The 17,614-nt window shown below is 45.4% G+C and overlaps 1 protein-coding gene across 3 annotated transcripts in view; it reads left to right on the forward strand.

Annotated features, from left to right (window-relative positions):
* Positions 1 to 17,614, forward strand: part of NPAS2 (neuronal PAS domain protein 2) — a 139,125-nt gene that overhangs the window by 732 nt on the left and 120,779 nt on the right. The gene's annotated exons all lie outside the window — the stretch shown is intronic.

A 17,614-nucleotide genomic window follows, 5' to 3' on the forward strand; every position in this document is an offset into this window, starting at 1 on the left:
GGTGGAAACTATAGCTTATATACTACGGCTGTTGCCAAAGTAAAATTCTATGTATTCTATATTACATTAAAATCTGCCTCAACGTAAGCACATGGGGTGGAGGGAAAAGATAAAAATATATGCTTAAAACATTTCTTTTATTTGGTTTACAAATAAAATAATGTGCTATTATTCTCCACATATAACAGGAATCCTAGATTGGTCATTTTAGCTGAGCTGTGAGGACTTTCTAGCTGATACCAGAGAGCAAATGCTTATAAAAAAGGATGGCATGAGACTTCTAGCTCAACTATTTATATACATATCACAACCCTCAGCTTGTTAGTAGAGAACTATGTTTATATTGAATTGTGCAGCCAGCTGTTTGTATGGACTTTTAGTATGAAACAATTTTAGCTAAACGGTGTCTATTGCTACACCAATTTCATGTTTCTGCAATGCCGGGGTGACACGTTAATAGACACAAATTATGGAAAAACCTATTGTAATAGCGGGAACAGTGTGAGGCTTTAATTGTAATGGAATAGAGTTAAAACTCTCATCTGAATTAATATTATGAGATGTGGACCTGTGATAGGGACATGCCTACCCCACTGCCCTGAGCATTATACATTTCTCACTCATGGCACACCTGCATATCTTGTTCATGTTTATTCAAAAGAAAAGAAAATCTCAACCTGAAGTATTAAAGAAAAACATGTAAACCTGCTATAATACCTGCATGCAATCACTGTATGTCATAGTATAAACTGCTACTTTGAGATGGACAAATTGAAGATACGGATGAGCGAATCGAATCTGACAAATCCGAATTCGTTACAAATTTCAGGAAAAATTTGCTTCTCAACGAATCCGAATATCGCCGCGATTTGATCGCATGAATCGCTTAATTAAACTCCATTTAGTGCGGTCCAGGCTCCAAGGCATCTAAAATGGCAGGTCAACATGTCAGGACATAGGAAAAGGAACGCTGGGAAGGCGGGAACAAGGGTAGGTGGGATGACCCTGAATCACATGCAGCATGCAGCCTATCAGCAGCCAGTCACTCCTGTGATGTCACAGCCCTATATAATCGGCAGCCATCTTGTGGCCAGTCACATCAGCGTTCTATTGAAGAGAGGGACAGAGAGCAGTGTGTTGCACAGAAAAGCATTTTTACAGCAGCGATTCACCTCAAGCCCAAATCCAGCCTAGAAGCACTGATAGGGAAGGGATAGAGATTGAGAGAGAAAGTGCAATTGTGGGTGTACTACACAGTGACTGTGTGCGACAGTACTGGTGTGTACAACAACTGAAAAGCTAATAGTAGCCAACAAATTATTGTGCCTAGTTACTGTGAAAGGCCAGCCAAAAGTACACACCTGCTTGTGTTCTAGACTAGTGTAAGCCTCATTAATTAGGCTGCATTTGCGGGAGGGGTGTGGGGGTATATAACTCCCCCATGCATACAGGTCAGGGATTGTCAGGCGTTTGGTGACATGACATTTGCGTAAGTGATGAGTCTCCACATATGGATAGGGGCATCCGAGGGGTAAGTGCCGGTCTCTGGCATTCAGGTGTGCAGCTGGGTGCTGCAGTATTGTGGCCAGAAAGTCTCTGCATGTCGGGTGCTCAGGCTTTCATTCGGCACCGGTGTCCTGCATTGGCGTTTGAATTTCCTGCATTCTGCTCAGCTTTCCCTACCCAGTTCTAGTTGAGCCTACTCTGGGGGACGTGATCCCGGCTTCTGGCACAGCTCCGTCGGCTGCCTCAGTGCCGGATGCTGGGCTGCGCATCACCCAGGGTGGCACAGGTCGGCCCCTCGGTAATGAAAGCTCCATGTCACGTGGGGAGGTAGAGGGAGTCTGTTCGTAGATTGTCCTGTCATGTCTGAAGGTTCACTGGAGCCTGTTAAAGGGGTACTCCGGCCCTAAGACATCTTATCCCCTATACAAAGGATAGGGGATGAGATGTCTGACCGCGGGGGTCCCGCTTCTGGGGACCCCTGCAATCTTGCCGACCACGGTACCGGAAGGGTGCCGACCACGGGGCCGGAATATCGTAACGTCACCACTCCGCGTCCGTGTGACGTCACTTCCCGCCCCCGCTATGCAAGTCTACGGGAGGGGACATGATGGGGATAAGATGTCTTAGGGCTGGAGTAACCATTTAAGTGTATGGTTGGTGTGATCATGATGGATTCGGGTCACATGGGTAGCCGCCGGAGTCACTATACGCAGGTAGAAAATTTCACTGGTCATTCTGTGTTTTCACGGGTTGCTTCCAGGCTTAGCTTGTTATTTTTCCTAGCACATTTTTCTTAGCATTTGTCCATACGAAGCGCTTATTAGTAGCATTTTGTGCATGTTCTTGCTGTAGTTAGTCTGTGCATTTAGATGTCACCATAACACATATGCTGTGGGCACACCATCACATAGTACATATACCAAGTATACTTAATAGATACAGCATACATATATTGCTTTACCAGGCATAGTGTTAGTAGATGGTGTTTAAATACCATCATACTGTGTGGAAGTAAATAGCGTGATACTGTCTGTACGTTCATAGTTATACTGTGGGTACCTTCATAGGATTATGTGGTGCGGGCCTTTATAGCGTCAGGTTGAATGTACGTACATACCGTTACGTGGTGTTGTTACCATGTCACGGAGTAAGTCACACATCCATAAATATAATGGGATGCAGCCATCATTGTTAGAATGTGTATTCGTTCACCCATACTGGATATACTTTAATAACTTTAACGTTTATGTGTCCGGGGCACGTTCATGGTTTTAAAATGGATACGTTCATTGCATTGTAATGTTTGCATAGCATCTATACCAGAACAAGGCCTTCACTGTAGTAAACGGTGTTTATATTCTTAGCATTATTATGGCATTGTAGGCCACTGCTTTATACGGCATGTACGTTCATTGCTTCATACGGTGGATACTTTTCATTGCTTCATATGGTGTATACTTTTCATTGCTTTATACGGTGTATACATTCATTGTTTTATACGGTGTATACCTTCTTTGCTTTATACGGGTATACGTTCATTGCTTAATGCAGCGTATTTTCATTGCTTTATGCGGTGTATACGTTCATTGCTTGTACTCGTATAACCGTTATGCCTGCCACCTCTGCAGGGTCAAGCACTGTGTAATTATTGTTACTGACGTCTTCAGAGCAATAATAGCACGACTAATAGGCAGTATTATACCCGTTATGTCTGCCACATGTGCAGGGTCATACACTGTGTAATTATTGTTACTGACACGTCTTCAGAGCAATAATAGCACAACTAATAGGTGGTAGTATACCCGTTATGCCTGCCGTGTCTGCAGGGGGATGCACTGCATAATTATTATTATGCGCACATTCAGAGCATAATATCACGAACCATAGGTGGTAGTATGCAGTGGGGATCAAAAGTTTGGGCACCCCAGGTAAAAATTTGTATTAATGTGCATAAAGAAGCCAAGGAAAGATGGAAAAATCTCCAAAAGGCATCAAATTACAGATTAGACATTCTTATAATATGTCAACAAAAGTTAGATTTTATTTCCATCATTTACACTTTCAAAATAACAGAAAACAAAAAAATTGTGTCTGCAAAAGTTTGGGCCCCCTGCAGAATTTATAACATGCACTGCCCCCTTTGCAAAGCTGAGACCTGCCAGTGTTATGGATTGTTCTCAATCATCATCTTGGAAGACCAGGTGATGTCAATCTCAATGGTTTTAAATGCCCAGACTCATATGGCCTTGCTCCAACAATCATGGGTTCTTCTAAGCAGTTGTCTAGAAATCTGAAACTGAAAATAGTTGATGCTCACAAAGCTGGAGAAGGCCATAAGAAGATAGCAAAACGTTTTCAACGTCAATATCCTCTGTTCGGAATGGAATTAAGAAATTGCAGTCATCAGGAACAGGGGAAGTTAAAGCAAGATCTGGAAGACCAAGAAATATATCAGACAGAACAGCTCGCAGGATTGTGAGAAAAACAATTCAAAACCCACGTTTGACTGCACAATCCCTCCAGAAAGATCTTGCAGACACTGGAGTTGTGGTACACTATTCCACTATAAAGAGGTACTTGTACAAATCTTGTCTTCATGGATGAGTCATCAGAAGAAAACCTCTTCTACGTCCTCACCACAAAAATCAGCGTTTGAACTTTGCAAATGAACATATAGACAAGCCTGATGCATTTTGGAAACAAGTTCTGTGGACCGATGAGGTTTAAATTGAAATTTTTGGCCGGAATGAGCAAAGGTACATGTCAGGATTCGGCAGGCTGGAGGTGGATCCTCTGTGTCAGAGAGGGATTGGCGTGGACCGTGTCGGTGGACCGGTTCTAAGTTGCTACTGGTTTTCACCAGAGCCCGCCGCAAAGCGGGATGGTCTTGCAGCGGCGGTAGCAACCATGTCGTATCCACCGGCAACGGCTCAACCTCTCTGACTGCTGAGATAGGCGCGGTACAAGGGATTAGACAAGAGCAAGGTCGGACGTAGCAGAAGGTCAGGGAAGGCAGCAAGGATCGTAGTCAGGGGCAACGGAAAGAGGTCTGGAACACTGGCTTGGGATACACAAGGAACGCTTTCACTGGCACAATGGCAACAAGATCCGGCAAGGAAGTGAAGGGGAAGTGAGATAATATAGGGAAATGCACAGGTGAACACACTAATTAAAACCATACGCCAATCAGTGGCGCACTGGCCCTTTAAATCGCAAAGAGCCAGCGCGCGCGCACCCTAGGGAGCGGGGCCGTGCGCGCCGGGACAGCACAGACGGGGAACGAGTCTGGTAAGTGGGTCGGGATGCGCACCGCGAGCGGGCGCGTCCCGCATCGCGAATCGCATCCCGGCTGGGGACATTATCGCAGCGCACCCAGTCAGCGGGTCTGACTGGGGCGCTGCGAACAGGAGATCGCTGCGAGCGCTCCGGGGAGGAGCGGGGACCCGGAGCGCTCGGCGTAACAGTACCCCCCCCCTTGGGTCTCCCCCTGTTTTTTGAACCAGAAAATTTGTAAATAAGGTCCTTGTCGAGGATGTTGTCCTCGGGTTCCCATGACCTCTCCTCCGGACCGCAATTCTCCCAATCTACAAGAATTTTTTTTTACCTCTGACCGTCTTGGATGCAAGAATTTCTTTAACCGAGAAGACATCTGAAGACCCGGAGACAGGAGTAGGAGCAACAATTTTGGGAGAGAAGCGGTTAAGGATAAGCGGTTTAAGGAGAGAGACATGAAAAGCATTGGGAATACGGAGAGAAGGGGGAAGAAGGAGTTTGTAGGAGACAGGGTTGATTTGGCACTTGATTTTAAAGGGTCCAAGATAACGTGGTCCCAGTTTATAACTGGGAACACGGAAGCGGATATACTTGGCGGAGAGCCACACTTTGTCTCCAGGAGCAAAGACAGGAGGAGTTCTTCTTTTTTTGTCGGCATGTTTCTTCATCCGGGATGAGGCCTGCATGAGGGATTTTTGAGTCTCTTTCCAGATGGTGGAGAAGTCCCGGGTCACCTCATCAACAGCGGGCAAACCAGAAGGCGTGGGAGTGGGGAGGGGGGAAGAGGGTGATAGCCGTACACCACAAAGAAGGGGGATTTAGCGGAGGACTCAGAGACTTTGAAATTGTACGAGAATTCGGCCCATGGTAGAAGATCGGCCCAATCATCCTGGCGGGAGGAAACAAAATGTCGCAAATAGTCACCAAGAACCTGGTTAACTCTCTCCACTTGCCCATTCGATTGGGGATGATAGGAAGACGAGAAGTTTAATTTGATTTTAAGCTGATTGCAGAGAGCCCTCCAGAATTTCGACACAAATTGAACGCCTCTATCCGAGACGATATGCGTAGGAAGCCCGTGAAGGCGAAAAATGTGCACAACAAAATTGTTTCGCCAACTGTGGCGCAGAAGGAAGACCTGGAAGTGGAATAAAATGTGCCATCTTGGAGAAACGATCAACGACCACCCAAATAACTGTGTTGCCATGGGATAAAGCAGGTCTGTAATAAAGTCCATAGCAATCTGAGACCATGGTAGCTCAGGAACAGGCAGAGGATGAAGGAGACCGGCAGGCTTCTGACGAGGAGTTTTTTCCCGGGCACAGACTGTACAAGCCCGAACAAAATCAGCAACATCTGCTTCCAGGGTAGGCCACCAATAAAAACGAGAGATGAGCTGGATGGATTTTTTGACACCAGCATGGCCGGCGAGGTGTGAGGAGTGTCCCCACCTGAGAATCCTGAGGCGCTGGCGTGGAGGGAAGAAGTGGAGTTTGTCTGATGGAAGCTGGGGAAGCAGAGATCAGACAGTCAGGAGGAATAATGTGTTGCAGGGAGGCTTCCATTTCAGAGGCATCCGAGAAACGAGAGAGGGCGTCAGCCCTAATGTTCTTGTCAGCGGGCGAAAATGAATCTCAAAGTTAAAACGGGCAAAAAACAACGACCACCTAGCCTGGCGAGGGTTCAGCCGTTGGGCTGACTGAAGATAAGAGAGATTCTTGTGATCAGTGTATATAATAATTGGGTATTTGGACCCCTCCAGCAGGTGCCTCCATTCCTCGAGGGCCAGTTTTATGGCCAGTAGTTCTCGATCACCAATGGAGTAATTTTTCTCCGCCGGAGAGAAGGTCCTAGAAAAGAAGCCACAAGTAACGCCATGTCCGGAAGAGTTTTTCTGTAGGAGTACAGCTCCGGCCCCCACCGAGGAGGTGTCTACCTCCAGTGAGAAGGGTTTAGATGGATCAGGTCTGGAGAGTACGGGAGCAGAAGAAAAGGCAGTTTTGAGACGGTTGAACGCCTCGTCCGCTTGAGGAGGCCGGGACTTAGGGTTGGCGTTTTTCTTGGTTAGGGCCACAATTGGGGCCACAATGGTGGAAAAATGTGGAATAAATTGTCTGTAGTAATGGGCAAACCCCAAGAAACGTTGGATAGCTCGGAGTCCGGAGGGACGTGGCCAATCCAACACGGCAGACAGTTTGTCCGGGTCCATTTGGAGTCCCTGGCCAGAGACTAAATATCCTAGGAAGGGAAGAGATTGGCATTCAAAGAGACATTTCTCCATCTTGGCATATTACTGATTGTCCCGGAGTCTCTGAAGAACCATGCGGACATGACGGCGGTGTTCTAGAAGAGAAAATCAAAATATCGTCCAACACGACACAGGTATATAATAAATCACGAAAAGTTTCATTTACAAAGTCCTGGAAGACGGCAGGGGCGTTGCAAAGTCCAAAGGGCATAACCAGATATTCAAAGTGTCCGTCTCTGGTGTTAAACGCGGTGTTCCACTCGTCCCCTTCCCTGATGCGGATGAGATTATATGCACCTCTTAAATCCAATTTGGTAAAGATGTTGGCGCCACGTAGGCGGTCAAAGAGTTCCGAGATAAGAGGCAGGGGATAGCGTTTTTTTATAGTGATTTTATTAAGACCGCGGTAATCAATGCATGGACGTAAGGAACCGTCTTTTTTGGAGACAAAGAAGAACCCTGCTCCGGCAGGGGAGGAAGACTTGCGGATAAATCCCCTTTTAAAATTTTCTTGGATGTACTCCGTCATGGCTTGTGTTTCCGGAGCAGACAGAGGATAGATTCTGCCCCGGGGTGGAGTAGTACCAGGGAGGAGATCAATAGGACAGTCATAAGGCCTGTGAGGAGGCAAAGTCTCTGCTTGTTTTTTGCAAAAAACATCAGCATAGTCCAGATAGGCCTTAGGGAGACCTGGTAACGGAGGAGCCATAGGGTTTTGACTGGCAGGACTGGGAGCAGACATAAGGCATTTTTTTGTAGCAAGAAGTACCCCAGTTCTTGATTTCCCCGGTGGTCCAGTCAAGGGTAGGGGAATGGCGTTGAAGCCAAGGTAGTCCGAGAAGAATTTCAGAGGTGCAGTTAGAAAGTACCAGAAATTCAATCTTTTCGTGATGGGGTCCAATGCACATTAAGAGGGGTTCTGTACGGTAACGCACAGTACAGTCCAATCTTTCACCATTAACTGAGGCGATGTAGAGAGGTCCGGAAAGACTGGTCACTGGGATGTTGAACCTGTTAACGAAGGAGGCCAAAATAAAATTTCCTGCAGATCCGGAATCCAAGAAGGCCACAGCTGAGAAGGAGAAGTTAGAAGAAGAAATCCGCACAGGCACAGTAAGACGTGGAGAAGCAGAGTTCACACCTAGAGCTGTCTCACCTTTGTGCAGAATCGGAGTGCGTCTTTCCTGACGTGGAGGTCGGATAGGACAATCCTTCAAGAAGTGTTCGGTACTGGCACAGTACAGGCATAGGTTCTCATTGCGGCGGCGTGTCCTCTCTTGTGGTGTCAGGCGAGACCGGTCTACTTGCATAGCCTCCACGGCGGAAGGCACAGGAACAGATTGCAGCGGACCAGAGAAGAGAGGGAGGAGCCAGGGAGAGAAACCGCCTAGTACGAACAAAGTCCATATCCTGGCGGAGCTCCTGGCGTCTTTCGGAAAAACGCATGTCAATGCGGGTGGCCAAATGTATAAGTTCATGCAGGTTGGCAGGGATTTCTCGTGCAGCCAGCACATCTTTGATGTTACTGGACAGGCCTTTTTTGAAGGTCACGCAAAGGGCCTCGTTATTCCAGGATAATTCAGAGGCGAGAGAACGGAATTGGATGGCGTACTCGCCTACTGAAGAATTACCCTGGACCAGGTTCAGCAGGGCAGTCTCGGCAGAAGAGGCTCGGGCTGGTTCCTCGAAGACACTTCGAATCTCCGCAAAGAAAGAGTGTACGGAGGCAGTGACAGGATCATTGTGGTCCCATAGCAGTGTGGCCCATGACAGGGCCTTCCCAGACAGGAGACTAACCACGAAAGCCACCTTTGACCTTTCAGTTGGAAATTGGTCCGACATCATCTCCAAATGCAGGGAACATTGCGAGAGAAAACCACGGCAAAGTTTAGAGTCCCCATCAAACTTGTCCGGCAATGATAAACGGAGGCTGGATGCGGCCACTCGCTGCGGAGGAGGTGCAGGAGCTGGCGGAGGAGATGGTTGCTGAAGCTGTGGTAGAAGCTGCTGTAGCATAACAGTCAGTTGAGACAGCTGATGGCCTTGTTGCGCTATCTGTTGCGACTGCTGGGCGACCACCGTGGTAAGGTCAGCGACAACTGGCAGCGGGACCTCAGTGGGATCCATGGCCGGATCTACTGTCAGGATTTGGCAGGCTGGAGGTGGATCCTCTGTGTCAGAGAGGGATTGGCGTGGACCGTGTCGGTGGACCGGTTCTAAGTTGCTACTGGTTTTCACCAGAGCCCGCCGCAAAGCAGGATGGTCTTGCAGCGGCGGTAGCAACCAGGTCGTATCCACCGGCAACGGCTCAACCTCTCTGACTGCTGAGATAGGCGCGGTACAAGGGATTAGACAAGAGCAAGGTCGGACGTAGCAGAAGGTCAGGGCAGGCAGCAAGGATCGTAGTCAGGGGCAACGGCAAGAGGTCTGGAACACTGGCTTGGGATACACAAGGAACTCTTTCACTGGCACAATGGCAACAAGATCTGGCAAGGAAGTGAAGGGGAAGTGAGGTAATATAGGGAAGTGCACAAGTGAACACACTAATTAAAACCATGCGCCAATCAGTGGTGCACTGGCCCTTTAAATCGCAAAGAGCCAGCGCGCGCGCGCGCCCTAGGGAGCGGGGTTGAGCGTGCCGGGACAGCACAGACGGGGAACGAGTCTGGTAAGCGGGTCGGGATGCGCACCGCGAGCGGGCGCGTCCCGCATCGCGAATCGCATCCCGGCTGGGGACATTATCGCAGCGCACCCGGTCAGCGGGTCTGACCGGGGCGCTGCGAACAGGAGAACGCTGCGAGTGCTTCGGAGAGGAGCGGGGACCCGGAGCGCTCGGCGTAGCAGTACGTTTGGAGAAGAAGGGGAACAGAATTTAATGAAAAGAACCTTTGTCCAACTGTTAAGCATGGGGGTGGATCAATCATGCTTTGGGGTTGTATTGCAGCCAGTGGCACAGGGAACATCTGATGAGTAGAATGAAAAATGGATTCAATAAAATTTCAGCAAATTTTGGATGCTAACTTGATGCCATCTGTGAACAAGCTGAAGTTAAAGAGAGGATGGCTTCTACAAATGGATAATGGTCCTAAATACACCTCAAAATCCACAGGGGATTACATCATGAGGCGTAAACTGAAGGTTTTGCCATGGCCTTCACAATCTCCGGACCTCAACATAATTGAAAATCTATGGATAGACCTTAAAAGAGCAGTGCGTGACGGACAGGCAAGAAATGTCAAAGAACTGGAAGACTTTTGTAAGGAAGAATGAGCAAAGATACCTCAAACAAGAATTGAAAGACTCTTGGCTGGCTACAAAAAGCGTTTACAAGCTGTGATACTTGCCAAAGGGGGCAGTACAAGATAATAACTCTGCAGGGTGCCCAAACTTTTGCAGACGCCATTTTTTTGTTTTCTGTTATTTTGAAATTGTAAATGATGGAAATAATATCTAACTTTTGTTGACATATATTATAAGAATGTCTAATCTGGAATTTGATGCCTTTTGGAGATTTTTCCATCTTTCCTTGGCTTCTTTATGCACATTAATACAAATTTTTACCTGGGGTGCCCAAACTTTTGATCCCCACTGTAGTCTAAAATCTAGAAGTACACCCAAATCCTTCTAAACAAGTGATTCTTCTAGTTTTTTCTAGGACATATGATGCATGCAGGTTATTAGTACTCAGATGTATAACTTTACAGTTATTCACCTTGAATCTCATTTGTTAAGTAGATGCCCAAACATTCAGTGTGTCCAAGTTAGCTTAGTTATGAACATCTTGCTTAGACTGTATTGAACTGCAAAGATTGACGCCATCTGTAAAAATAGAACAATGCTATTAATCTCATCCTCCAAATCATTAATAATTCACAGCAGGAATCATCTACTACTATTTATGGGTATGGTCTTGGACCTAGTTTTCAATCCAGTTTAATAATATATTGTCTACAAACCTTAAAGGGGTATTCCAGAAAAAAAAAAAAATTATATATATATATATATATATATATATATATATATATATATATATATATATCTCAATTGGCTCCAGAAAGTTAAACAAATTTGTAAATTACTTCTATTAAAAAGATCTTAATCCTCCCAATAATTATCAGCTGCTGAAGTTGAGTTGCTCTTTTCTGTCTGGCAACAGTGCTCCCTGCTGACATCTCTGCTTGTCTTGGAAACTGCACAGAGTAGAAGAGGTTTGCTATGAGGATTTGCTTCTACTCTGGACAGTTCCAGAGACAGGTGTCATCAGAGAGCACTTAGACAGAAAAGAACAACTCAACTTCAGCAATTTTTTTTTTATAGAAGTAATTTACAAATCTGTTTAATATACACACAGTTGATATATATATATATAAAAAAGTTTTTTCCTGGATAACCCCTTTGAAGCATTACTGTCGAGGTCCATTATAACTTCCTGCATTGAGTGCCGCCTCCAGGTATATGTAATAGATGTAAATTTTTGACATGTCTGTGTAACTGTAAATGTACATAGTAGTAGACCTACTGTTAAATGTAATGTATGTTGGATACTTATAAATAAATTGCCTTAAAGTGTCCCTGTCATTCATAAATAAAAACAAAAAACAAAGCCCTTTTGACAAGAAGAAATTCGACACAAAAAGGGTGGACTAGATATACAAAGTAAATCTGCACACCTTTAATGATAGCAACAACAAAATGTTTTTCCATAAAACTGGAAAACCCTTGTATCTGTCCTGTTTACCATTCCCTTTCTGGTATCAGAGTAAAAATTAAGAGTGTTTTTATATTTGACTTGTTCAAATATTTTGCCATATGATGAGAGTTGTAAAACTTTTCCCATAATTTTGCAAAGTATTATTTTTTTGCAAAGTATTATTTTTATTATTTTTTTAGTCTTTATAGTCTTTAACCCCTTATGGGCAATGGACATATATTTACATCCATTGCCCGCTCCTGTTATATGGAGCACGCCCAGGAGCTTTTTACACGTGGGTCCCAGTTGCTATCTGCAACCAGGACCTGTGGCTAATACCAGACATCATTAAACAACAAATACCCCTGAGGATTCCAGGGTATTAATCTAAGCAACAAATTTTAGGGGTGCCCCCCCCAAAAGGGGTTAACCCTAAAACTAGAAATCCCCCCTGATATTGTTAAAATTCCCAATCCTTTATTTTGATCATTTAAAATAATATGATATGGAGACAAAAAACTGTGTGTGTGCTCATTAAAAACACAGCCAATGCTCAGTCAGGTCACTGTGAGAGTCCTGTAGATTACTGAGTAGTTCTATAATAATAAGCTTTTACCTGTGGACGTTCACTAATATATTGCTGCTGGCATATATGGCTGCTTATTTAAAAGGTAATGCTAGCCATCCGCCCCCCGACGTTTCGTCAGGCCACGCTGACTTTCCCAAGGGAGTCCGGCTAATGGCCGCAGGGCCGGGGTTTTCTCCTTATATGTGTTTTGGTGTGACGTACATCCTGTGCACATCACAAGAGCATCAGTTATGGCCTATCACGATGTGACACGTATGTGTCATATTCTGTATTGGTCTGAGTAGGTGCTGCGTATCGGAGGTTTCGTGATGACATCAGCAGACGTTTCCATTGCGCGCGGTGCATGCTCGAATACCCTATAGTATATTACCTCTGTATCTCGCGCATGCGCCAGGGCTTGTGTATGTTTACTATTGTACCGGATGTCTGCGCAGCTAGTTCCGAGTCTGCTCATGTGCCGCACATATGATTTCATCTGTATCTCTGCACAAGCGCCGCGCCTGAGCGAGGACTTAGATTTATTTACTACCAGCCTATTAACTGCGCAGACTCAGAGTACGTTCGCGCATGTCTCGGAACTTATTGTTTTCCTGTTGAGGGAATGGTCCATTGCGCCTGCGGCTTACCTTATCATTAGATCTGTGAGTAATATTTCCTTCACATTTAATGTGTAGTTATAGTGTAGTAATTGATCCATGTGTAGTTATCCCCCTACATTCTAACCTTCTCACTATGTGTCTATACCATGGTAATATATATCTCTGATGGTCTATATAATGATAACAGACTATATCATCTATGGATGTTGATTATAAATATACTGATATGTATCTTTAATCTATATTTGTGAAGGTAAGTATATTCAAAAGGTATATGGACATGTGGGGGTTACGGTGGAATATCCCCTACTGTGTATATTACATCTTAATCCCACAATCCTACGCATCTTAATCTCTAAATACATTTTATATATAACAAGGTAATATATATCTGATGGTCTATACAGTGATCACAGACAATAACATATGTAGATGTTGATTATGAATATGATGGTATATATCTTTAATCTATATTTGTGAAGGTAAGTATGTTCCAAAGGTATATGGACCTATGGATATATACCTAAAGATATATACCATCATATTCATAATCAACATCTACATATGTTATTGTCTGTGATCACTTTGTGTGTTTTGGAACTAAACCAAAAAAGGGAGGGGGAAAAAAGCTAATTGGACCTAATGTAACACGAAACTCTAAAAATGGGCTGGACAAAATTATTGTCACCCTTTCAAAATTGTGGAAACATAAGATTGTTTCAAACATGTGATGCTCCTTTTATCTCACCTGGGGTAAGTGCGTGGGCAATATAAAAATCACACCTGAAAGCAGATAAAAAGCAGAGAAGTTCACTTAGTCTTTGCATTGTGTGTCTGTGTGTGCCACACTAAGCATGGACAACAGAAAGGGGAGAAGAGAACTGTCTGAGGACTTGAGAAGCAAAATTGTGGGAAAATATCAACAATCTCAAGGTTACAAGTCCATCTCCAGAGATCTAAATTTGCCTTTGTCCACTTATCAAGAAGTTTGCAACCCATGGCACTATAGCTAATCTCCCTGGGCATGGACAGAAGGAATAAATTGATGAAAGGTGTCAACGCAGGATAGTCCGAATGGTGGATAAGCAGCCCCAAACAAGTTCCAAAGATATTCAAGCTGTCCTGCAGGGAGCATCAGTGTCAGCGCAAACTCTCCGTCGACATTCAAATGAAATGAAACTCTATGGCAGGAGACCCAGGAGGACCCCACTGCTGACACAGAGACATAAAAAAGAAAGACTACATTTTGCCAAAATGAAATTGAGTAAGCCAAAATCCTACTTGGAAAATATCTTGTGGGCAGATGAGACCTACATAGAGCTTTTTGGTAAAGCACATCATTCTACAGTTTTCTTTTGCATGAAGAAGAACCTGTCTCCAGCAGGGGAAGAGGACTTCCTGATAAATTCCTTCTGAAGATTTTCTTGGATGTAATTAGACATAGCCTGAGTTTCAGGGACAGACAAAGGTCAGATTCTGCCCTGGGGAGGTGTGGAGCCGGGCAGTAAATCAATAGGACAGTCATAGGGACTATGTGGTGGTAGGACTTCAGCTAGTTTTTCACTGAAGACATCAGCAAAGTCCTTAAGGAACAAAGGGAAATTGGGAAGAGGACAAGAAGATGAGCCTAGAAGAAGATGAACTGAGCCAAATGTATTTGAATACAGTGGTTTATGCAATGCGGTCCCCAACGAAGAGCTTCTCCAGTTTTCCAATCCAACTGCGGGGCATGGAGTTGCAACCATGGTAGGCCAAGCAGGAGAGGAGAAGTACAATGAGGGTCAAGTTACATAAAAAGTCAAGTTCTCCTTATGCAAGGCTCCGACCTACATTCAACCGTTCAGTGTGATATAGCACAGTACAGTCCAGTCTTTCTCCATTGACTGCAGAGATGTACAAGGGCTTTAACAAGCAAGATACAGGAAGAGGAAGTACTAGGGAGGCATCAATAAGAAGGCAAGAACAGGGACAATCTCTTTGGAGGGTAGAAAAAGCTGGACCATCAAATTTAAGCATGGCGAGGTGGTATTCACACCTTGGGAGGCCTCTCCCACAAACCCTACGTGCGAGCGTTTCCCTGTGGCTGTGGACATAGAAGACAATCTTTTAGGAAATGATCCGCACTGGCGCAGTGAAGGCATAGATTCTCAGTTCCTCTGCGAGTTCTTTGCTGCAAGGTCAGGCGAGACCGATCCACATACAAAGCCTCCACTGCGGGAGGCAACGTAGAAGATTGCGGTGGTTGCTGGAAGACAGGTGCCAGATGAGGCTTGCTGCGGCAGGCGACACCCAGGTCGCTACCCCCGACACGGATCAACCAAGACAGGTAGCTGGGCAAGGCGAGGTACTGAAGGATAAGGCTGTAACATAGTCAAACATAGCAGAAGGTCAAGGCAGGCGGCAAAGGTGTGAAGTCAAATAACGTAGCAGGAAGGTCTGGATACACGGGTAAGGCAAACAGGCAATATGGAATGCTTAATCTCAGGCTAGGGGCACTGAAGATCCAGCAGGGAAGTGTGGGAGGTGCAGGGACTTTATAATGTAGTGTTAGGTGCAACAACTAATTATGGGCGCACTGGCCCTTAAAATTTCAGAGCTCCAGCATGCACGCACCCTAGGACACGGGGACACGCGTGCCGGAGCTGAGACACAGAGGACGAGGCGGAGCGTGGTGAGTGACCGGCTGGGATTCGCATGCTGGCGCGTCCTGCAATGTGAATCCCAGCCCTGCCGGCAGACGGGGACACAGGGACACTGCGCTCACGGCCATAGCTTGCGGCCAGAGGGCAGGGTGTAACAGCTGCGCTGTGAATGATGAAGCCTGGCAGGACCAGGCTTTATCAATCGAGCGCAGAGCTCACATATCAATGTGGTTCTATGAAACCAAATTGATCTGTATGAGGAATCTAATGATTTCTCCTAAAAGTGTAAAAGTGTAAAAAAAAAAAAAGTTGAATAAAAAAAAACATTAAACTATTAAGTTTAAATCACCCCCTTTTTCTTAAATTTCATATAAAAAAATATGTAACCATAATAAAAATAAACATATGTGGTATCACCGTGTGCGTAAATGTCTATAAACTATAAAAATATATAGTTAATTAAACCGCACGGTCAATGCCGTACGCGCAAAAAGAGCAGGAGGGGTGTTAGCAGTAATTAGGGAATATAATCTAATAGTCTAATTGTTTAGAAAATACGGTTTGATGATAGGTACTTTTTAAAATGCTTTTAATGCTAGGTTTACACTGCATTTGGGGATAATGTTGGGCCACATTTTGTGTTTATGTGATATGCATATGTTATATGTGACATGATATATGCAACTCTTGCACATTCTAAGACTTAGAGTTGTTGCTTTTTGGGGACATAGCTATAGGGAGTGCAGAGGTAGATGTTGCCTGGTCCAGGTCCTGGTGCCTAAGGGTGCCTTAAAGCCACCCCTTAAGAGACCAGTATTATAATTGGCTCATGGGGCCCTGTTGCAGATTTTGCATCGGGGCCCAGAAACTATACATCACACCTCTGGAGCAGTGTGGTTTTATAATATTTTGGGTGCACAATGTGTGGTAGGGTTATATTCAAATGGTACTAGCAGGGTTATATTTAGGGGTCAGAGTGTTTGTCAGAGTTATTTTCTGGACGAAAAGTGTGTGGCAGGGTTATATTCAGATGGTACAGTGTGTGGCAGGGTTATATGCAGGGGGTACAGTATGTGGCTGGGTTATATTCAGTGGGCATAGTGTGTGGCAGGTTTATATTAATTATCTTTTCATAGAGGATGAGGATCTACTGACAAAGTGAGGAGCCAATAATGTCTGGGCATTAAACTTTGCAGAGAGAAGTTATAGCGGTCTGGACCAGATGAAGAAGAAAAGGCTGTAGAGAATATTTTGCCTGTGTGTCACTGATATCATTGTATCGTCTGCCTGACTGTCCATTCAATGCTGTAGACACTTGTAAGTTCTGCAGTTATGATCAATAATACAACTCCCTGTATACCCTTACCACTGTGACAACTTGCACTCCTGCCACTCACTCTGGCCATGAGTGCTTTGTCCCCCTCTCTTCCCCAGCCTGTCACTCACCTCAGTCCTCTCTGCTGCCTCCTCTCAGCTCCGGTGCACGTGCCCCCGCCTCCTTGGGCGCGTGCACCGGAGTTCTTAGATTTAAAAAGGGCCAGTGTTCCAGTAATTATGTTTTACACCTGAGTCACACTTCTAAGTTTCTGCACCTCCCAAATACCTTTGCCAGATCTTTATTTGCCCCAGTGCCTTAGTGAAAACGTAATACTGTGTTTCTTTGCCGTGTACCAGACCTTGCATTCCGTGACCTGACCGTGTACCTTGCCGCCTGCCTACTGACCTTCTGCTACATGCCTGTTTACACTCCTGTGCCGCCTGCCCTGACCTCCTGCTATCCAGACTACGTTCTTTCTCATCCCTTCTGTACCTCGCATCACCTCAGCCACCTGTGTGGTCGAATCGTGCCAGGGGTAGCAACCTGGGTGCCGCCTGCTGCAGCAAGACCATCCCGCTTTGTGGTGGGCTCTGGTGAAAACCAGAGGCACCTTAGACTCCGCTCTCTGGCACGGCCTGTGTCGTGCGCCACACAGGTCCAGCGGATCTACTACCTCTCCTGTTCCAGACTACTGTGGTCCAGCGGATTTACTTCCTCCCGAGTTCCAGTCGACTGCGGTGAGTCTAACA

This window comes from Hyla sarda, chromosome 2 (genome assembly GCF_029499605.1).
Source record: "Hyla sarda isolate aHylSar1 chromosome 2, aHylSar1.hap1, whole genome shotgun sequence".
NCBI lineage: Eukaryota > Metazoa > Chordata > Amphibia > Anura > Hylidae > Hyla > Hyla sarda.